General features: G+C 44.9%; 1 long non-coding RNA gene across 2 annotated transcripts in view; it reads left to right on the top strand.

The window, feature by feature from the left end:
* Positions 1–436: 436 nt before the first annotated feature.
* Positions 437–22,851, top strand: part of LOC130544094 (uncharacterized) — a 54,504-nt gene continuing 32,089 nt past the window's right edge. Inside the window, exons 1-3 of one of the 2 annotated variants that reach the window (XR_008960075.1) lie at positions 437–4,223; positions 5,649–5,744; positions 18,034–18,175. This is a non-coding gene — a long non-coding RNA (uncharacterized LOC130544094). Of the gene's footprint in view, positions 5,745–18,033; positions 18,176–22,851 lie in introns of both variants that reach the window. The other variant, XR_008960074.1, reaches the window with a different exon arrangement.

Below are 22,851 nucleotides of genomic sequence, written 5' to 3'. Positions count from 1 at the left end.
GTGTATAAATTATACAGCACTTAAATTCAATGCAAATAAAGCTGTTTAAAAAGAACCCCAAAGAAGGAATGCCTGTATAAGAAGGCCTAGTATTATAACATACCACGACTACATAAATTGAACCATGACACGCGTACATGTGTAAGATTTCAGGGGGAATTTAGGATTTAAGTTTTTCCTGTGTTTTCGATTTTGTGAAAATACAAAAAGAATTTGTAAGAAGCGCATGGGAAGGAAGTTTGTCAAATTATATATATTTAATTATTAGTGTGAGTTATGTTCAACACTTTGATGTTGAAGAAAATGTACAGGTGCTAAAATCTGGGTTTCTCCAAGGCAACAAACAATAGAATGGATATCTATGTATCTCTTTTTGTATTTTCGGTATCTCTATTTGCATAGACCTATAGATACAGAAGAAGATATAGGCATATGATAAATTGGAAGCAATCTCTATTTCTCTATAAATCTCTACATAGAGAGAGGGGAAAGATTTCTTTAATGAATTGGCTAACCCGATCGTGAGAGATGGCAAGAGTCACGTGTGCACGTCCAGCAGGCGAGAGGGCCAGGGAAGAGCTGATGTTGAAGCTGGAGAATCTCCAGACAGTCGAAACAGACGCAGGTCAGTAGGAAAGAGCCCCTTCGGAATACACAGCTAATTACTGTGTTCTCCAGAATACACTGTCTAGTAAGTGGTATGGTTTCATTTGCATAAATTTAATGTAAACTATTTGAAATGGGAAAAAATACAAATAATTTCTAAAGAGTTAAACATCATCTTCGACTATTTTGACTACACGGATGAGAATAGATAGCATTTAGAAGCATGCCTTAGTGTACGCCTTCCACCAGAAACAAATCAGAATTACGGTAGAGAGAGAACAATATAATCAAGAGCATATGCATTTTTCTGAGATGTATAAGTAAATAAAAATTAGTGAAGGAGAAAATATTTTAATTGTTAAACAGGATTAAAAGACAAAAAATAGCTCTGCAATTTAAAGCTTATTTTTCTAAGTATAGGAAAAGTTAATTGATCGAATAACTGGAACATTCAGTAATGAAAATTGCTCCAATTTCACAGCTGGTAAGTAGAATAGACATAAATACACGACATGACTTCTAGCCTCGTGATAGATGAAATTAAAATGAGTGGTAATAAAGAGTGTTGGTGAGGCCAGGAGGAAACACTACGTATAAAATAGGACATAAGTGCAACTTTGCGGAAGAGCTCCTGTCCGGTATCTATAAAAATTTCGAATTCATTCACCTTTGAAGCAGTAATTACAGTTCACATTCTACAACTCAATGAAATATATACAAATTTGTCTGAAACAGGAATCACAACATTCTTTATATGGAGGAAGTGAATCATGACATAGGTAATCAATAAGAAAATACATGGATCTTTTAAAGAATGTCCTAATTCCATTTTTACTAATAAAACATCTCTAGGGGCGCCTGGGTGGCTCAGTCAGGTAAGCGTCTGCCTTTGGCTCAGGTCATGATTCCAGGGTCCTCGGATGGAGACCGGAGTCAGGCTCCTTGCCTATGGGGGGCCTGCTTGTCGCTCTCCCTCTCCCTCTGCCCCCCCCCATTGTCTGTCTGTTGCTCTTTCCCTCTGCCCCCCCCCCATTGTCTGTCTGTTGCTCTTTCTCTCTCTCAAATCTTTAAAAAAAAAAACCTCTACAATAGATCTCTCTACAATAGAGGACATGAATGTTGAGAAAAGCTGCATCACGTTCTAGAACACAATAAGCAACAAAATGGTATGCATACCTTTAACTCAATATCTGTGTGTATATATTTATTTATACAGCTAGAAAATCTGAGTGTATGTTTCTGTAGAGAGGGAGTCATGATGCGTATATAATAGTAAAGAATAGAACTTATTTCTCATTCAGAAGTATTTGAAATATTTGCCCAAAAAAGCCATGTTGCATTGGTACAACTGTTGGAACCACACTTGAAACCGTCCATCTGATCACAAAGCCAAAGTTCTAGGTTGCTTCCTCTGTTGAATTGTAAGCATTTTTCTCTCGTTTATACTGAATGCTGCAGAGCAATTATTTGGTATACAGCTGGCCTTCAGTTCAATGCATGTGGTATCTATTAATAGATCTCCAATTTTCAGATATCTACATTGATTCTTATTGTAAAAACTAAGTCTTTAATAAATCAAGTTTGTCATATGATTTTAAAGGTAGTGTCACTAAGAACTGATTTCCGGTTATGGAATGATTTTATTCTATTCCCTATAACACCTCTGTTTGGTATTCAGTAATGCTCTCGTTCACTCTCCAAAGACCATTTTAAAATCTGGTGGAGCAAATTCCCCCTTAGTACTTGCTTTTTTCAGAATTTTGCACTTTATTGGGGCCATTGACCTCAACTGGATTACATGTGCAGTTTCTTTAATCCCAGTCTACACAGAGCAGCCCGAATTTCCAATGCCCACTAACACTACAGGCGGTCCCTCCTCTTTGATATCCAGAACTTGACCTCCAACTCCAAAAGGAATCTTGGCGTCAAAGCTGATCCACTCCCAACACAAACCTCAGAAGCTTTAGGTCATTACTTCATGGTGAAAATTGTTCAGGGCACGTAAAAAGCCTGAGGAGAAAGAAGTGAGAACTGACAGGGGCTTCTGTGATGTAGAAGAGAAATATTCAGAGAGCCAGCCTTCAGTAGAACAAGAAAATAAGGCAACATGTCAATGAAAAGAAGCCCATCGGGCAGGACACCTCAGAGGTAGAGAAGTAACAGGTTTCAAGTTGTACAAAATGGAATTGCGCAAAGACAGGAAACATCGTGGACCTGAGACATCCCATCCCTGAAAACCAGTGGGCAGTCTCCTTCTCCCTCTGCCTGCCCTGCTTGTGCTCTCTCTGTTGCTCTCTCAAATAACATCTTTTAAAAAAAATCAAACATTATCCTGTTTAAAAAAAATGTAGGCACAACAACAAAAACTCTCGGAACTACTAATTTACCCTTCCTTTCTGTATTTTTCTGTTCCTCCCTACTTCACTCCTGTAGAATACGAACATTTTTTTTCAATCAATAGGGAAACAGAAGATGAGGCCGATAGGTGGGGCGTGGTGTCCACCTCCTCATGGTTATTACAGGACACCTAGTGCCCAGCGCGCGGGGTATTATGGGGGTGACGTCACATCGTATGTGCAACACGGTGCACCATGACTTCCTGGGGAACAGAAAATCAGTGTCAGGCAACATTGCCGTAACCAACGTATGCACGCTGCTTACCACATAGAGACTTGCTCGGACATGAGCGCTCACTAGCCTTCTTTCTGTAAACTGTAAAGTGCTGTGAAAGCATGTGGTCCTTCAGGATGGCGATGGTGGTCTTTGCTGGGAACCGACTGTAAACTCACAATAGTGAGAAGTAAATAGTAAACTATTTCCTGGGAACTCAGCAGGAGTTGTTTGTGTTGACATAAGGTGGCGGGTGTGGGGGGCTCAGATGTGCTGTGCCTGCGTTCTCCAGTGTGGCCACTAACCGTGGGTCTCCGGGAGCAGAGTCCCCACTAAGAAGGAACTCGTGACAGATGCCAATTCTCAGACCCCGTTACAAACCTGCAGAATCACCATTTCTTCTATGGAACTTGGACACCAAATGATTTCTATGCACATTCAAGCTCGAAAACACATCATTGCTTATCAGCCTGGGTTTACAGTAAAGGGTGAGTTTTCAGAACCACCATCACCTGCGCCCTCTGCCAGAGTCTGTCTATTGGTCAGGGCGAGAGCGTCAGTGCTGCGTTACCTCTGTGCTCCAGGTGCTTCTCAGGTAGACCAGGGTGAAGCACAAGGAGTCACGGATACAGTTGTGAGAGCTGCTTTCAGTTGAAGAGAAGATACCAGAGTGTTCGGCCTTCCCTTGGAAGGCGCAGGTCAGTGCAGCCCACGTTCCCCGTGCTGTGGCAGGATCTGTGGCTGTCTGTGGGAGGGGAGGACATCTGAAACCGGGACGGAGAAACTCACGCAAGTGTCCGTGTAGGACCTCTTTTCTTCTGAATCTTTCCTGTGACAGAGGGCAGCCTCTTGTGCATTTCGAGATCCTTCTGCCTCTGACCTGATGATAGCAGGTGAAGAAGCTGTGCTGAGGCCTTTAAAGGCTTCCAGGTGTGATTTCTCGATATAATCTCACCCATGGAAACAATGAAGAGCAGGAGGGAGAGGAAGAAATGGCCGCTTCTCAGGTAAATTTGTCTTGCCTTAGCTTAGGGCAGTGTCCTCATTTCTTCCCCAAATGCCGTGTATTTAGAATTTGCACATTCAGTTCTCTACCTCTGGTTGTCCTTCCTAGCAAATTTGTTTTGCTATTTATCCTTTTAATGAGAGTGAGAGTGAATTCTTAGGGTATTTCTCTCTTGCATCGCTGGGGCCGTCTCTCCATTCTCTCCGACTGTGCTTTCTAAGCAGCGTAGGGAATTCCTACCATGAATTCATTCCCTGGAGTATGAAAATATTCCCCCTATGACAGATCAACAAGGGGCTTGTTGCTACCCAAGATTCTCACCTGGGGACGTGTTGGGTTTCAGGACCCCAGTGAAGGGGGAGAATATATAATATTTATGGTTCTGTCTGGGTGTGGCCTCAGTCTTCAGAAACTAGATGAACATGAAAAAACAATCCAGATGGCTATTGGGCCCAGATCAAGTCAGTGCTCTGAAAAAGAGAGCCTTGCTGTCTACATTGCTTCAAAGATGGACTTAGTATTTGAAATATATTAAAGATTACAGGACACTGGAGCAATCTGTGGCTTGACATTTCATAACTGCTGTATTTTCACAATTGGAATCCTAGGATTTGTTTCTCTTTTTGTTTTTTTTTTTGTTTTTTGGGGGGGTTTTTTAGTTTTTTTGTTTTCTTGTTTTGTTTTTTTAGTAAATATCACAGCAGTGATGAGTCCTACGTGCTCAAGGGCAGTAATTATAATTTTTCTCATTACAGCTGATGTTAACTTTGTTCACTTGGCTCAGGGTCTCTCTGCCTGATTCCCCCAGAAAATGGAGGCTATCACGTTTGTTTCCTGGAGATCCTGGCCTTTGCAAATAAAGGTTCTAAATTAGTGCTGGACCTTGAAGTTTCCATTTTATTGTGCACAGTGTCACAAACATTTTCTTTATTTTTGTATTTTTAGCAAAAGGAAACCAGTATCATGCAATTCGTATATGTTCACATGTCTTAAAATTCTATAGTGTATCTCATCCCAAATAACATCATTGCAAGGAAATAATCAGGCGTTTGTTGGCGTTCGGAAGGAAGTCTTCATGATGTTTTATCTTGGCTTTAACTTTCCCTTCCCTGAGGTTATCTGCAACCTTCCTTTTCTATTTGTGATAATTCTAGAACCTAAGTGGCATAGAATACTGTTATCCACATCTTCAAATGAGGTATCTATTCCTTATTTTTGATTCAGTAGTACTTGGAAGTGGAGGTAAGGAGCTGAACATTGAAGAAGCTTCCTCGGTATTCTAAAGAGGCCATTAGAAAATAGCATTTTGAGAAAAAAAATTTCTATATCGTTCTGTAATATGCTCTCTTCTCTACCGAGCGTAGTACATAGTACAATTTGAAATTGTACATTCTCCATCAAGTCCTGTTTCTTTTCTTATAAACAGGGCTTGCTGTCTCTAGACTGTGTCCGGTCAACTTCTTTGGAAAAGGAAAGAGTCCCGGGCACATGAAGAGAAAGGAGACAGTAGCCACACACCCAGGTAGGTGGGAATGAATGAAGCAGATGACACAGGTGGGGGCCAAAGGAGAAACCTCAGTCTTAAAATGTGGTTTAGGATGCTGTGCTTGAATGGAATGATTCTGGAAGCCCATCTTTAATTCTCTGGTGGTCACAGAGGGACATCTCCTGTCTCATTCTTCACATGCTGCTACATTCTCCAAGGATTTCCCTTCTCTTCCAGTGTCTTCCCTGGCATTCACAGTGAAATCCAAAAGCCTCCCCTTGGCCAGTGAGAGTGCATGTGATTGCTATTCCATTGCTTGTGGAAGCATGTGAACAAAGGTACACATCGGTAATCTCAAAGTGGGAGCTCCAATGTGATTTGCTCCTCTCTCATTTTTGGGTGCACTTGTCTTCTGCGGACACACACAAAGTCTGGTACAAAATGAGGAATGTGGGGTAGACTGCCCCTCCCCTGTCAAATGTTCTGCAGAACAGCCCTCGCCATGGAGGCTTCCCCACTGACTAGACCCTGTGCTCTGTCCTCAGAAATGTACTTGAGGGGGTGTCTGGGTGGTGCAGACAGTTGGGTGTCTGACCCTTGGTTTCAGCTCAGGTTTTGATCTCCGGTTCTGGGATCGGGCTCCGTGTTGGGCTCCGCACTCCTTGTGGAGTCTGCCTAAGACTCTGTCTGCCCCCCTTCAAAATAAATGAATAAATCTTAAAAAGAAAAAAAAGAAATGATATGTACTTGAGAGCCTCCATGTTTACATTGGTGTCACAGTGGAAAGTGTTGGGCCACTTCATGAAGACCTAATTAATGTTAGGTTCCATCAAGGACAACGTGCCAGAACCTCTGGGGCTGGGACACTGGAGATGGTAGTTCTAAAAACTACACAGGGGATCCCAATGTGAAGCAAAACCTGAGACCGACTTTTCTAAACATTGCTTGTCAGAATTTCCTGTAGATACAAACCGTTTGAGGTTCCCACGAGAAACAGACTCTGGGGACCCACCCTCGGATATCACAAATCCCTGGGTCTGGATGAAGCCCGTTAATGTGTACTTTTAACAACCATTGAGGTTGCTGTTCCCAGACTTTGTTTCCAGTAGCCCTAGTCCAGAGACAGCAGAAGAGCACACCCGAGTCCCTTCTACCAAACCATCCTATGTCAGTACAAATACTGCCATTCCCAGTGAAGGCGACTAGCAGCTCCACGGAGATGAGATTCTCTGCTCATCCCCAGCAAGTGGGGAAGGGACTAGATGAGGCAGTGGTGTCTGTGCACGGCTGTTTGGGAGAAATGGTATGTGCTCATGCATCAAAGGGCTGTTTATTGAGCACCTACTACGTGCTTCACGTATAGGAGGCGGCCCTGGGCCCAGGACGCTGCTGGGAATCTTCCATATGTTATGCATGCTAATCTTTCTAAAGGTCTGGGAATTGAGTACTCTGATCGTTTTTCCCAGGAAGGTTTGCATACTGGGTGTGCCTTCTTGGGAGTAGAGATTCTCTTCTTTTTCATGATCAGTAGTCTTAAAAATAATGCTGGATATGATGGCACATATATAGAGAGCAAACTGGGAGACAGGAAGGAAGGGTGGATCATTTGCACTTTGTCTTTGGTTATCATTAATGTGTGGACTATGAATGGACATCCCAGGAATGGAAGGTGGGATGCTCTGTGTCATCTTGGAAGCAGTGTTTTCACCAGAAAGGTGAAACTGACCAGCAAATTGTAAGTCCTTTGTTCTCCTTTATCTGAGTCTGAGCCTCAGAAAAGTGTGAATGCTAACTTGGGCCTCCCAGGAGATGGAGCTGCCAGGAACTCTGTGTTCTGAACCGTTCTGAGGAGGAAGGATCAGGAACTGGCAGAGGAGTGTGGAGGGCAGTTTTGTGGTCTCAGGTTGAATAACTGGCAGAATCTGAACTGACAATTTACTTAGGCTCCGCAAGCCCCCTTTACGCAGAGGGACTATCTCCTATGGAAATTCGGGGGCAGCTGAGCTCTGTGCCCGCCATGTTAGGCCCGAAGTTTGAAACAGGAATCCAGGGGCGTCAGCAGGTCTGCAGGGACAGGTGGAGCTGATGGGCGCCTTAGGTGTTTGTATTGCACAGGGTGATCAGGGAAGACCAACCCCTGTCCCCATGCGCTCTGGTGTCCTCTGCATTGTGGCAGGTGCCTGACTCAGGACCTCGAGGGGTTCACCTGTGTGCTTGCTCTGCACGTGTGAAGTTTTGGCCCTAGGAAGGGCAGACATGGGAGAAGGCATCAAGAACTCTGAACCTGATAACACCACCAGAGGGAGGACTGGTCTGTCGTAGCTCTGGTCCCAGCTTGCCTGAAGGGTGACCTCCGATGTCTGGGCCGGGTTGAGGTTGGATTCAAGGCCGGTGTTCTGGAGACCAGGGCAGGTGAAGGGAGGAGCATGTGCCTGCGGGTTTTGGCCCTGAGGAGGGCCGTGTGTGCCGCACGTCCTCTGTGGGCATGTGTAGCACGTGGTGGGAAAGTTGTGGGGAGCCGTTACCAGGAGTGAAATCTGGGGAAGTGAGAAGGAGTCGTGTTAGTTTCTTGTGTGCATGTGTGAAGGTGAGTGAGGAGAGGCAAGAAAAGCTGTCACACTGAGTCCTGAGCCTGCGTTGCAAGCCAGTGAGACAAGGCGGTAGTGTGTGGTGTTAAAAGATGAAGTGATATGGGGCACCTGGGTGGCTCAGTCGGTTAAGCGTGGGACTCTGATTTTGGCTAAGGTCAAGATCTCGGTGGTGAGATCGAGCCCCCAGTGTGGGCTCTGAGTTCAGTGCAGAATCTGCTTGAGACTCTGTCGTTCCCTCTCCATCTGCCCGTCCCCCTGCTCGCTCTGTCTCTCTCAATAAGTAAATAAAATCTTTAAAAAGAGATGAAGCGATACACATTCAAATTTTCAAGAGTTAATTTGTCTCTTCAAATGACGAGGCATGCTCCACCTGTAGGACCTAGCGAGGAGGTTTTTATAGAGAGGATATGGAAGGAAAGCAAGGACACTGATTGAATATACCTAAAGCAGTTGCCTTATTTTTGGAAGGTCTAGTTGGCAGTAATTGCTTGTTCTTAAGTTCATTTTCTTCCACTCCGGCGCATTGACTGTGAAGTAAGTTGTTTGCTTACAGAGGCTACCGAGGCGTTAAAGCCACTTGAGTCTAATGGTTTCCCTGTTGAATTTCTTTCACAGTGGAAACAGTTGGTAGGATATGTTGGTTGTTGTGGTTGTTTTTATCTATTTGCAAGGTTAGTTCAGCAATTGTCCACTTATTGTAAGAATGCACACTCATGATGGTGCAACAGCCTCATGCCCAGAACCACCCAGTGAAGGCACATGTGTACAGATCAAAGATCCACTTTTCACGATGTGCGTCGTAGCGGGAGAGTGATACGTTTAACTATGTAAGTGTATAAACAAGGAGGTGTTTCAACAAGGGTGTTATATTTCCTATTACTGTGGGGTATGGTATTTTAGGAACGGAGTAAATCCATTTCTACTGGTGTGAAACTGCCACCCTCATACTACGTTGGTTAAGGAAAGCAATTTGATTCATAGTAAGTTAGATATGAGAATATTTATGTAAACATTGAACCAAGTGCGAAATAGTTTGTGTTCTACAGTTTCAAATGGAACTTCACATATGCTCTAAAATTGCACAAGAAAGAGGGTACAGCTCAAACTGCTGAGCTCTTACATCCGAAGATTAAACTATTACTGATTGGTGGCAATTAAGAAGGATTTTTATTTTATTTAAATATTTTGAACACTTATATTGTCTAATTTTTATTTTACAATTAAAGTTCTGCCTATGTGTAGGTGTTTTCTGTCTCTACCATCACCAATTTTCACACATTTAGGAGCTCAAAAAGAAAACTCTGCTCTTTGTATGTCTGAATTGCAGACATACAAGACATGGGCTTGGTTGGGTTTTCTCTTTGGGGTCCAACAAGGTCAAAAGCAAGGTTTCGTGAGGGATTGGACTTTCTGTGCAGCCTCTAGCAGTGAATCTACTTCTGGGACCATTCAGATGTTGACAGCATCCATCTCCTTCTCCTGGTTGCCACGTGCCCTCTCCATGTCACACCTTGTCCATAGTATCCCCAAAAAAGAGAAAATATCAACTCTCGTTGACTCACAATTTTACCTGTAGTCCTTTACCGTATATTCCATTGAAAAGCTTACTGAGTATTTTATAAAAATAAGGGTATTGCCTCATGGACCGAAATTAGAAACTGTTGACAATTGTGAATCAAATGCAGATCAGGGAATTAGTGAGGAGGAGGATGAATTAGTGACCTCCAAGAGAACTCCTGGAACTCCATCACCCCCAGCTCCACCCCTCCTCACCCTCCACCTCTATCCCCCATGGTGACCTGAATCTTTGCATGACCTGTAGATACCGCGAACCCTAGCACTCTCCCTCCAAATGAGCTTCTAGGCTTCCTCCTGCTCTTCTACATTCATCTTGAGCACGTTAGACTTCTACACCAGTAAACCCCTCTTCACCTAATTCTAGAGCCCTCAGTTCAAACTTCCTTCCATTGTCCCCGAATCTCCATTCTTTCCTCCTCTCCCATGGTCATTTATCTCCCCCTCCCACCATCATTCTAATAACTTCAGCCCATTTATTGTGTCTTTTATGTCCACTACCCTCAATGTCTCAGCCATCATTTATCAGGAGTCCTTAGATTCCTCATGACCCTGCACCCGTTATCCCCAACCCTACACTCCCTAACACTTTCTCACGGGTCCTTAAACCTACTGATGTCAGCTGTTCTCCCAGCTCCAATGATCCCCCTCCACCCACATTAACTACGTGTGTCATTATGTTCCCCAGGCATCGGCTTTCTTGCCACCATTCATCTCTGGTTAGAGCACTCAACCACCCCCCCCCCCAGGCCTCCACTCACAAGCAACTATCCCCCTTCCACCCATATGTTCTTTCACCCTTCCCAGGCAGTAAGGTTTGTCTGCCTTTTACCCACCATTCCTTGCCTTTGAACTCTCTTTTGCCAATGAATTCATCACCCATAATCCCCTTCCTTCCCATGATTTCCTTCACCCTCTTATTCCCTCAGGACATCTATGCCTCATATCCTTTTTTTTTTTTTTTTCTTAAAGACTTTTTTTAAAAGACTTTATTTGAGAGAGAGCACAAGAGAACCCAAGCAGGGGGAGCAGCAGAGGGAGAGAGAGAGAAGCAGGCTGCCAGCTGAGCAGGGAGCCCTGTGTGGGACTTGCTCCCAGGATTCTGAGATCATGACCTGAGCTGAAGTCAGGTGTTTAACTGACTGAGCCGCCCAGGCACCCCTGCCTCATATCCTTAATATCCCTGCATGGTCCCACTCCCAACCTTCAGACCTGTCGTGCGCTTCAATCCCTCAGTGACAGTTAACTCCCTAGTGCCCGTTAGGCCTGTGGAGGGTTACACAGCGTGCCTCAAACCTGCGCAAGTCCTCCTCCTCAGTGCCTGTACTTGTAACCTCCTTGGGCAATAGGATCTCTGCAGACGTAGTCCAGCCGAAATGAGGTCGTACTGGATTCAGGTAAACCCGAATTCAATGCCTGCTGTCCTAATGAGACGAGGGAAATGAGACACACACACACAACAGTGTGTGGTGATGAGGGCAGAGACTGAGCGATGCAGCTGCCAGCCGATGAAGGCCGAGGAGAGCTGACGGTCCCCAGAAGTGAGAAAGAGGGAAGACTCAATTCTTGAGATGAAGTGTGGCCCTGCCAACAGGTTGGCTTCAGGTTTCTAAGAACCTCCAGAACTGTGAGACAGTAATTTTTCAGGTTGTTCAGCTCCCATAGAAACCCCACCGTCACAAACGCCCCATAAACAAACACAAACTGCCTCTCCTTAAATGCCTTTTTCTAACCTACTCCAAATGTAATGATTACTTCATTATAGACTTTGTCACTTTGAAGACCATGCGGGTGAACCCCTAAAAGTCATAAGACCAGCAGGGTCAATTGATATAATCACTAAAAAAAAAGAAACAGAATTAATTGCCTTTTATAGATCCCCAAATTATGCCTTTGTCCAAGCGTGTGTGTATATAAACTTTTCATATTCACCAGAGATCTTTACAAGATTAGCAAGTACGTCTTTTTTTGCCCTCCCTGAACATACATTCAAGTTCATATATGCACATTTTCACATGAATTTAAATATACTAAGTTTCTTCTGTAATGTCACGTTTCAAATGAATACCATCTCCGTAGGATGGATTGTGCAAAGTTGGTAAGCTGACCCACCACTTCCCTGCTGCCCTAAATGAATTTGCCCCCAACCGCACCACAGCCTACTTCATTATTCTGTACGTCCATTGTTTTCTTCAGCTTCTTGAATGAGCATCATATTTACTTCCTTATTGATAAAATTGTCCTAAATTCCCATGCCTGCTTGACATCTGGAAATCTTCATTTGTCACGTTGGAAGTTGCACAGTCAAATATTTCTCTATAATTTACAGACTGTTTTAGCACGTTAACATTTCGTTAACTCATAGACTCTAATCTTTCTCCTTTAAACATTAATAAATTTGAAAGCTACAAGTCCACAATACATGGCAATCCCCTTACATTCCCTTAAATTGCTATTACAGTTTGCTTTTAATTGGGCAGGGCTCTGTCTGTCTGTCTTGGTCACTACTTGTCTGTAATGTGTTGAATAATAGAGCTTAGGCTTGGCAGGGGATGAATGAATAAATATCTGAACGTTGTTAAAACCCAGAATTTACATCTCTCTCATTATATTGAGGGACTTGAGTTCCTATCCAGTCCCAGCAGAGCCAAGGTAGACTGGAGTCATGACTCATGAGAAGAAAGGGGCAGACAGTTGGGAAACAGGCAGCAGAAATAGTGCAGGGATGGTCACCATCACCCAGCTGGGGTTATTCCCAAGAGCACTGCACACCTGGCAGCTGGAGGGGAGCGTGTTCGAGGATACAGAAGTGCTCCGCACGACAAGAATGTTCTGGGTGACTGTGGTCTCCTGGGAGGATCTGGGGAAAACCCACTTTCTATGAACGTGTTGGACCCCTGCTGCTTTTGCCTGGGCAGCCTGAAAACCAGGGAGCCGCTGGCCCAGACCATCAGCCCCGAAGGTAAAACACCAGGCAATGATAGCCATGCACTGTGATTTCTCCTTGAAATGTAGCAGAACAGTATCCAAAATCTTTCTTCTTTGTGACGTGTAAGCTGTTCGATTTGGCCTCCCATGCTTAGGAAAAAGCAGATTAATCCGTGTATATAGCATCCAATAAGGGAGCATAGAGGGCTCCATGTACTTGGGAGTTTGACTTTCGGTTCTGCCCACCTGCAGTTCCGGGACTGACCGTGTTCCCCTGAAGTGCACGCAGGGGGCGGCTGGTGCCACCAGACGGACCCCTGCCCTCTTCGTGAGCGTACAACACAAGTTTGCATCCAAGATCACTGAGACAGTTTTCCAACCCCAGACCTGCCATCGTCTGGGTGACTCCTTTATTTACTAATTTGTGAAGATTTTATTGACAGAGGGAGACAGTGAGAGAGGGAACACAAGGGGAGTGTGGGAGGGAGAAGCAGGCTTCCCGCTGAGCAGGGAGCCCAATGTGGTGCTCGATCCCCGGCCCCTGGGATCATAACCGGAGCTGAATGCAACCTTCACAGCTGAGCCACCCAGGCGCCCCAGGGTGACTCCTTTAGAAAGAAGCAGCAAGGAGCTGGCTGTGGTCCGGTGTTTGAGAATCAGGTCTGTGGACCTCCCTGGTCCCAGTGGAGAGAAAAGGCAGGTACAATGGTAAAGGAGAGAGAAATTTCTCAGGATTTCAACTATACTAGAAATGTTACTCCTATTGTCAAGTGTCCCGAGGCTATTCTGCTGGTTTCCAGATGACGGCTTATGCACCTTTGTTGCCAGATTCCTGTTGGAAATATGAGGCAGGAGTTATAGGGAGCATGTCAGCTGAGAGCCAATAGTTTCCATTTATGACTAGTTCCTACTCAAAGGAAATTACTAAAATATAGGTGCTTTGTTTAGAGGCTTCCAGAGTTTACCATAGTAGCCTTTATATAACCATTTGCATGGATCACTGGTATGGACACTGTACATGCATTGATTTTTAAAATCTTAACAAGTCTTTAGTAAGGGCCCATACATCGTTTTCATTTTCAGAGGAAAACAAAGGAGGCACAGAATGGTTAGCCTGTACGTGAACATGCAGACACTGCGTAGGGGGCGGAGTGCTGGGGTGGAGCAAAGATGATCTTCTTAGCTGTCCTACGCTAATAAATTATGACCCTGGGCTTTCAGATAAATTAGATCTCTATTTAGTGTTGCTTCCTATACCCTGACATTTTAATTTAGATTGAGAGATTTTTTTTTCAATAATTCTGGTTTTCACAGGTTTTTTTTTCCTTGTATAAATATTCTACAGGCCAATATCGAGTATGAAAAATGATTTGGGGTTCTTATTACGTTAGGTGAACTGCTGAGTATGATAGAAAAAAGACTCTCCCCTGTGACTAACCTGGTTTTAAGGAAAACAGAATGACTCCCTTATCAGACAGGACTTCTTTGCTTGTGTGCCAGTGCCAGTGTGCAGTGTCAGGTGTCCCAGTGAGTGACCAGTAATATCACGTTATGAAACCATTGACGTGATACCCCGACTATGAAACTTCAGTCATGGACATAACAGTGTGTAGAAATGAATGTTTACTATTTTCAGATCACGTATTTCTCTATTCACACCTGAGATTAATGAAACTATTGCCAATAAAGTGAGACGGGTGAAATCTTGTGCATGGTAGAAAGTTGTGGAGAAATTCATGTTGAGCTTAGGCTGGATACTAAAATATTTGTAAACCAGGGAAAATGTCACAACGTGCATTTGATCCTGACAGCTGCTCTCTAAAACACACGATGCAAAGGTTTACTACTCTACTTCCTCAGTTCCGCAGTCTCTCCATCATCATCAGACAGCAGGTGTTCTAGGAGACACAGAATCAGTGTCTCCCTTACGTACACCATACTCCATAGTTAAAAAAAAATGTATCTGTGTTAGAAACTGTCCCTCAGAGGCTGTTCTCGTGTAGGATTACGGGATTCCGAGGACCCACCTGCTCATCATGACAAGCCAGGCACCCTGCAGTGATCCTGAAAGGTTAGTCTAGAGAAATTCCAGCGAGAGCCATCAGGGATTGGTGTGGCGTCAGAAGCCTCACTTCTCTCTGCCAGCTCAGCTCAGGCCTCAGGAATTTTCCTCATTCCTGTGTCGCTTTGAACTGGAGCACCGTCCACCCCAGAATTCCATCGACTCACACGATCACTACCCAGACTGTTGACACGCCTCCTGCCCTTACGGACTGTGTCCCTCCCACTGGAGCAGAAAATACACGATGCTTTTCTGCTGCCAGGACGGTGGGTGGAGTGTGAAGGTTGTAACAGCTGTTGCATGTGTGACAGGGAGGCAGCCAGACCCTGCCCTATGGATCTGTGATTCTATGACCTCACCTCCCTTCCGAACTGCAAAGTAGTATTTTCCCTGGAGTGGCAGTGACCGTGCAGCCTTGGGGACCTGGGAATCGTTATGGGGTGGAGGGAGTCACTGTTACTGCCTACTAAAAACAATCACAACCTTCTGTTAGCATCTCTGAAGAGACCATGTTCGTGGAGTTTAGGAGAAGCCCCCCTTTTGCATGATCCCTGGATGCAGATAGGAACTCATAGAGAGGAAGCTGGAAGTTCTGAGCCCTGACAGGAGATGGCCTGACAAGGTAGCAATAGAGCTCATTGACTCAGTGGATTCTCTCTTTGCTGAGTTGTTATTCTGCCTGAAAATGCATTTTTTTTTTTTTTTTACTAAGTCATAGGCACAGAGATATACCATCTCACGATTTATGAGCAGAAATTTGGAATCTGACAACATACTTGCTATGGATATTCACTGAGATACAAGTAAAAAAGAACTTGAAGCCACTAATGTGCGTTAGAAATGATTAGATTCATTGCACAACTCGATTCCAATGAATGTGAAGGTTAGATAATGAGGAACTTTTGTGGGAAAACGTGATTGAGCAATATTGACCCCAATCCTGCAGGAAGTCTAAATAAAACCATATCCAAAGATTTGTAAGTAAACCAAAGCACCATCATCCGATGCTTTCACAGGCAGATTCTCCCCTTTAAAGAATGTCGGGGGTGCCTGGGGGGCTCAGTCATTTAAGTGTCTGTGGCTCGAGTCATGATCTCAGGGTCCTGGGATCGAGTCCCATATCAGGCTCCCTGCTCAGCGGGGAGTCTGCTTCTCCCTCTGCCCCTCCCCCTGCTCATGCTTGGGTGCTCGCACGCTCCCTCTCTCTCTCTCTCTCTCTCTCTCTCTGAAGTAAGTAAAATCTTTTTAAAATAAGTCAAATAATTCAATTCTCCTCACTCAGTTCAAGATCACTGAACAACTACCACACTCGTCTACTCGTTGTTGAATCTCATGTCATGGGCACGCATTACTTTTGTAAGCAATGAAGGAATTTAAATTTGAGTATATACCAATCCTTGATATTTCTAAACAAGAATTCCAGAATTTGCTTCTGGCTCACGATCTAATTATCATCCATTTCTAAGTGAGGGATTAGAGCTGTGATGGTGGAGAAACACAGACACACGTCACACACAAATGTAAACCCGTCATGTACGCATTTACACTTGCACACGGCCCTGTGCTCTCTACCAGCCCGATCATCCACACATTTACCACAACCTCAACTTGAGTCCTTCACACACACACACTCCTATGATCACAGTCACATTCACATGCCCACATACCACAACCACAGTGGTGTGTGTCATGATAGCATGTTCACATGTGGAAGAATAGTAATGCTTCCAGAACTCAGGATGACTGAGAAATGGGACCTTTTGTACCTTTTATACTTTCCAAACCCTTAACATCCCACCAGGTATGTGCGGTGACCTTTGCCTCTTCAGGATGAGGTGCGAGGCAGGAAAGCTGGAGTGTTTGTGTAACATTGTAAGTGTGAGAATGTGCAGAGTGAGAACGAGGACACAGAATGTACAGGGTAAGACGCAGGGGAGCATAGGGAGAGTTGGGACACAGGGAGCCTGGGGATGTGGGGAGAGAGGGTGCAAGGGGAGAGTGCGGATAGTTAGGTTGCCGGCCACAGATCTTAAAATCTATTGTGGGTTTAATGGTACAAGGGACAGTGTATGCAAAGAAGTTAAGGGATTGGGGGGTGGTGGATACTGAGGGCTATGGAAAAAAATGGAGAGAGTCATGGTAGCAAAGGCGATAACTGGGAATAGTTCAATAGTATGAAAGACAACAGCAAACTTCGTCTGTACAAGCCAAATTTTGCCACATAACCACACTTTTTTCCTCTCTGTGTATGTTTTTGTGTTTTCACGTGAGAATAATGTTGACCTTAAATCTGAAACAGCAAAAATGGGTTTATTTGGGAATGGCAGAGAATTGCAAATAGGGACAAGTAAGTGATGGCAAAGGAATAGCTTAGCATGGAGAACAAAGCAGAGGAACACGCTTTTCTAGTGGAAGATGTGGGGTTTGGAAGGGCTGCCATAAGCAAAAGCCCGTTGGAGGAACTGGGTGTTTGAGGTGTAGTGGCTTCTCATTGGTGAGCTGGGACGGTCTCTGGCTCGGCTGTTGCCAGGCAAGGAGAAGAGCTCTCTTCATCCTGCGGGGAAAGTCTAGTGGAAAGACTTCTTCCTGCTGAGGTCCGCGATCGCAGTGGTAGGGGGCTGGGAGCGCCCCCTTCTGGCCTCCCTACGCCATTGCAGTGAGGCTTCCGTTACTCCGCTTCACAGTAACGTGCGGGTATCCTGACATGCTGCCCCTTTCAGTATCAGAATGTTTACTCCCTAAGAAGATCATTGTCCTACATAACCACAGTACACTTGCCACACTTTGTGCACTACCAATTTTTTTAAGATTTATTTATCAGAGAGCAAGCAAGCGAGCGCACACAAGCAGGGGGAGTCCCAGACAGAGGGAGAAGCAGGCCCCCCACTGAGCAGGGGGCCCAATGTGGGGCTCAGTCTCAGGACCCTGAGATCATGACCCGGCCGAAGGCAGACACTTACCCAGCTGAGCCACCCAGGTGTCCCACCGCTGTTATATTACATGCACCTAGCCGGGAGTCTGTATACACGTTTCCTCCAGTGATGCAATCATGCCGTGTTTTCATTTCCAGGATTCAATCATGTTTCACAGATTGCATGAGTCATCTTGACTCTTTTGGCTCTAGTTTCCCCTGGAACAGTGGTCTCCATTTTTTTTTTCCATCCTGTAGGACACGATTTTGTGGAATGTGCATCAAGTTTCTCAGGACGTCCTGGAGTGTGAATTTCTCTTCTCTTCAGAATCCAGTCCCAAGGATGAGTCACGCTGACACACACATGAGCTTATAAGCCTCTTAGGCTATCACAGCACAGGTGGGTGTTACAGGTACTTTCCATTTTTGGTGATGTTTGGTTGTCATAGAGACAGCCTGTCTGAGTCTACAGGGCTTAACAGAAAACTGTCGGATCAGGTTTGCCCTAGCAAAACTCTGAGACCAGGCAGTAGCCCCACCCTGGCCCCTCGCCCACTCCCTCCTACTGCTCTGTGTTTCTGGAACAGCTCAGAGAACATGAGAGCTCATGGCAGCCACCCGTCCTACTGGTCCAGGGCTGGTACTATCTCCTGACACCTGCACTCAGATCTTAAATTTGATGAGCCAATGTCTGTCTTTCTGGTTAAAACATGGGCGTCAAGAGTAGCTTGCAGCACCCGCCTTCTATTTCTGGGGAGCGTATTGATCGTCCTTCATGGTGAAGACAAACAAAATACATGATGCAAGTGAATAATCTACCCAAATCTGTCAACTGCTCTATTCTCTCTCTTTCTCTTTTGAGACAGAAAGGCCCTGCTCCATCCTTCTCTTCTCACTTAGTTGTGCTCTCGTGCAGGACTCTTCGTAGGATCAGTAAGGTAAGGAAAGAGACAGAGAGAATCCGTGTTCCTAGAATTACCAGGCCCAGCACCTGTAAGCCCCTGGGAAAGATGTCACCACCTCCCAGGGTATTTCCAGGATTGGCTCACAGAATGCGAGGTTCCTAGCACAGTGTCGCACATGCATGCTCCCACCGCGCATGTGAGTACATAGTAGGTGTTCTAGAAACACTTCTCTACTTTTCTGAAGTACAGCTGACACACGACGTGGCATTAGTTTCAGGTGTTCCACACAGTGATTGTGCAAGTCTGTCTGTGAGCCTACACTCAGCGTAGGTGTAACTATTATCTGTCATCCTACAACGCTATGAAAATACCCTCGCCTCGGTTCCCTGTGCCGTACTTTCGTCTTCATGCCTTTTTCATTCTGTCCCGTGCACTCTGAAGACTCCACGTCCTACTCCCTTCATCCATTCTGCAATCCGCCCGCTCCTCTCCGTTCTGGCCACCAGTTGGTGTCTAGAGACATTTATCTCATAAATGAGTGAATGGATGTTGTTTCCCAAATACAGCCTTGTTCAAATACTGCTCTTGTCTCTAGTCCCCTCTCATGTTACAGAGAGACAACTGCAAACATGAGCTCTCAGGGAAGTCTATACTGGCAACAAATACTATTTGTATTGTGATATGCGTGTGGGCAAAAGAGGCTCTAGTTTTCTCTGCCTCCTTTCACTAGATCATAGCAACCAGAAGTGGGATTTGAGGGCCCAGCGTCAAACCATCTGAGGATGTGGACAAGTTCCTTAGATCTACTCCCGCAGTAAATTTATGTATGCACTGCGGTATTATTACGTATAGTCACTGTGCTGTATATTAGATCTCCAGAACTTACGGAAGTTTGTACCCTTGACAGACATCCCCATTTCCCCCCGTCTCCCAGCCCTCACCGTGCGTGTGCACACACACACACACACACACACACACACACACACGACATCTGTGTGCAGTGATGGATATGATAATTAGCTTGGTGCGGTAATCATATCATCGTGTATACATGTACAAAAAATCATTTGTATAGCTTACAGATATACAATTTTTCTGGTCAATCATAGTTCAGTAGAGCTGAAAATAAAATTACTTTCAAAGTTGCAACAGGAGAAAATATAAGTTCATAGGCCCCACCCTGGACCAGCTGATTCAGAATTTTTTTTTTTTTGGTTAAATATTTATTTGAGAGAGAGAGTGTGCAAAAAAGAGAAAACATGTAAGTGGGGGTGGGGGAGGAGAAGGGAGGCAGAGGGAGGGAGAGAAGCAGACTCCCTGCTGAGCCTGGAGCTCATGCTCAGGAACCTGAGATCATGACCTGAGCTGAAATCAAGAGCCCAGTGCTCAACCAGCTGAGCCACTCAGGTGCCCCTGAATCATAATTTCTAAGTGTGGAGCCTTATCATTTGTTTTATCAAACTCTTCAAGTGACTAGCATGCGTGTTACAGGTTGAGAAGCAATATATAATATTAATACCATAAATGCATGCTTTTCAGTCCAGTTTCTCTGGGGATCACATGGGTAGTTTTAAAAATTACCCTCATCTGTGACCATCTCTAAATTGCTCTGTCCTGGCATCTGCAGTGAAGCCCAATTTCTAAGTCGTTTTAATGAAATGTCCCAGGGGAACACCTGGGTGTTTCAGTCAGTTGAGCATCTGCCTTTGGCTGTGGTCACGATCCCAAGGTCCTGGGATCGAGCCCCACATTGGGCTCCCTGCTCAGTGGGGAGTCTGCTTCTCCCTCTCCCTCTGCTCCTCCCCTCCCTACTCATGTTCTCTCTTGTTCTCTCTCTCTCTCTCTCAAATAAATACATAGACAGACAGATAGTTAGATGATAAATAGATAAAATGTCCCAGGTAACTCCAATATGAAGAAAGGGTTGAGCACCAGGGCTCCCAGTTACATTTCAGAAAGTGGAGAACTTGCTCTGGTCCTGAGGTTACAGGATCTCTACTGTGTATGTTTGGGGAGGAACCTCAGTCTAGCCACATCCCCATTGCCGCAGCAGAATTGGGGGGCATTTGTAGGAGAGGAGGGCACGTGAAGACACAGAGAAGTTTGCATTTTGGCCTCCAGGTGGAAGCTGGTTGTCCCTGCATCTCTCCTGCGGCAAGGAAAGAGAGGGTGGCCCTTTGTCATCGAGGTGCTTCTGCTTGTGGGTGCGGCGGTGGCATGGGAAGGGGTAGCATGGGAACTGCGGTATGTTGGCATCTTAAACATGTACTCTGAAATGCAGGTGTGCTTCTGCAAGAGAATTTCATCTGGGAAAGAAGCCCAGAGAGGTAGGGAGAAGAGAGGAAATGACTGGTGCTCGGTGGTGGAATGAATGTCTCAGGGCCGTGGTTGGGTCCTGTCTTCATACAACACCATCTCTTCACAGTGTGAACACCTTTACTTCTCTTGCTCTGAGGTGTCCTGCCTAGTGGGCTTCTTTTCATCGACTGGTTTCCTTATTTTCCTTGTTCTGCTGAAGGCTGGCTCTCTGAGCATTTCTCCCCCATATCACAGAATCTCCTGTCAGTTCTCACTTCTTTCTCCTCGGGCTTTTTATGTGCCGTGAACAATTCATACCATGAAGTAATGACCTAAAGCTTTTGAGGGTTGCGTAGGGGGTTGATCAGCTTTGATGCCCAGGATTCCTTTTGGAGTTGGCGGTCAGGTTCTGGATATCAAGGAGCCTGTAGTGTTAGTGGGCATTGGATAGTCGGGCTGCTCTGTGTAGACCGGGATTAAAGGAACTGCACATGTAATCCCGATGGGGTCAATGACCTCAATAAAGTGCAAAGTCCTGAAAAATGCGGAGTACTAGGGGAATTCGCTCTGCCAGAATTTAAAAAGCTTATTAGAGGATGACCAAGAGCATTACTGAATACCAAACAGAGGTGTTAGAGGGAATAGACTAAATCATTCCATAACCTGAAATCAGTAACTATCAACAGTGCCCTTAAATCATATAACAAACTTAAGTTATTAAGCTATTAATTTTCGGGGGCACCTGGATGGCTCAGATGGTGAAGCGTTTGCCTTTAGCTCAGGTCATGATCTCCAGGTCCTGGGACTGAGCCCCGCATTGGGCTCACGGTGCAGCGGGGAGTCTGCTTCTCCCTCTCTCTCTGCTTCTCCCCCTGCTCATGCTCTTTCTTTCTCTCTATCTCTCTGTCTCAAATGAATAAATAAAATGTTTTTAAGAAATTAATTTTTAAAAAATAGAGTCAACCTAGATATGTAAAAATTAGAGGTCTGTGAAACAATCCTTGCCTTATCCATTGAACTCAAAGCTAGTTATATACTGAGTAACTGGTTACCGGGTGACTCAGTTAAACGTGACTCTTGATTTCAGCTCAGATCATGATCTCAGGATGGTGAGATTGAGATCCGTGTCTGGCTCTGCACTGAGTGTGAAACCTGCTTGAGATTCTCTCTCTCCCTCTCTCTGTGTTCCTCCCCCAGCCCCTTTTGCACTCTGGAAGGAAGGAAGGAAGGAAGGAAGGAAGGAAGGAAGGAAGGAAGGAAGGAAGGAAAAAGAAAGAAGAAAAACATGCTTACAATTCAATTGAAAAAGTAGAAAAGCAGTTTGTGTTTTTGATCAGTTTCAAGTGTGGTTCCGACATTTGTTACCCATGTAACATTTCTGTTTTGGGGAAATAGCTTAAAGACTTCTGAATGAGAAGTACATTATATTCTTCACTTTTATATACCCAATATAAATCCCTCTCTTTTAGAAACATACATTCCTATTTGTCCCTGGCTGTATAGTTTTAATCTCTTATAAATACACGTATTGATATTGAGTTGAAAGTTTGTATGTCGGGGCACCTGGGTGGCTCAGTTGGTTAAGCGTCTCCCTTCGGCTCAGGTCATGGTCCCGGTGTCCTGGGATCGAGCCCTGCATCGGGCTCCCTGCTCAGCGGGGAGTTGGCTTCTCTCTCTCCCTCTGCTGCTCCCCTTGCTTGTGGGCTGCTCTCTCTCTCTCTCTGTCAGTTTAATATATAAAATCAAATATTAAGTTTGCATGTCATTTATGTACATATTGTGTTTTATATAATGTTACGCAGCTGCTCTCAACATTTATGTGCTGTATTGTGGAGACGTTTTATCCGTAGTAAAAATAGAATTAGTACATAAA

The sequence above is a fragment of the Ursus arctos genome, unplaced genomic scaffold (genome assembly GCF_023065955.2).
Source record: "Ursus arctos isolate Adak ecotype North America unplaced genomic scaffold, UrsArc2.0 scaffold_19, whole genome shotgun sequence".
Lineage (NCBI taxonomy): Eukaryota > Metazoa > Chordata > Mammalia > Carnivora > Ursidae > Ursus > Ursus arctos.
This window is presented reverse-complemented; position numbering and strand designations above follow the sequence as displayed.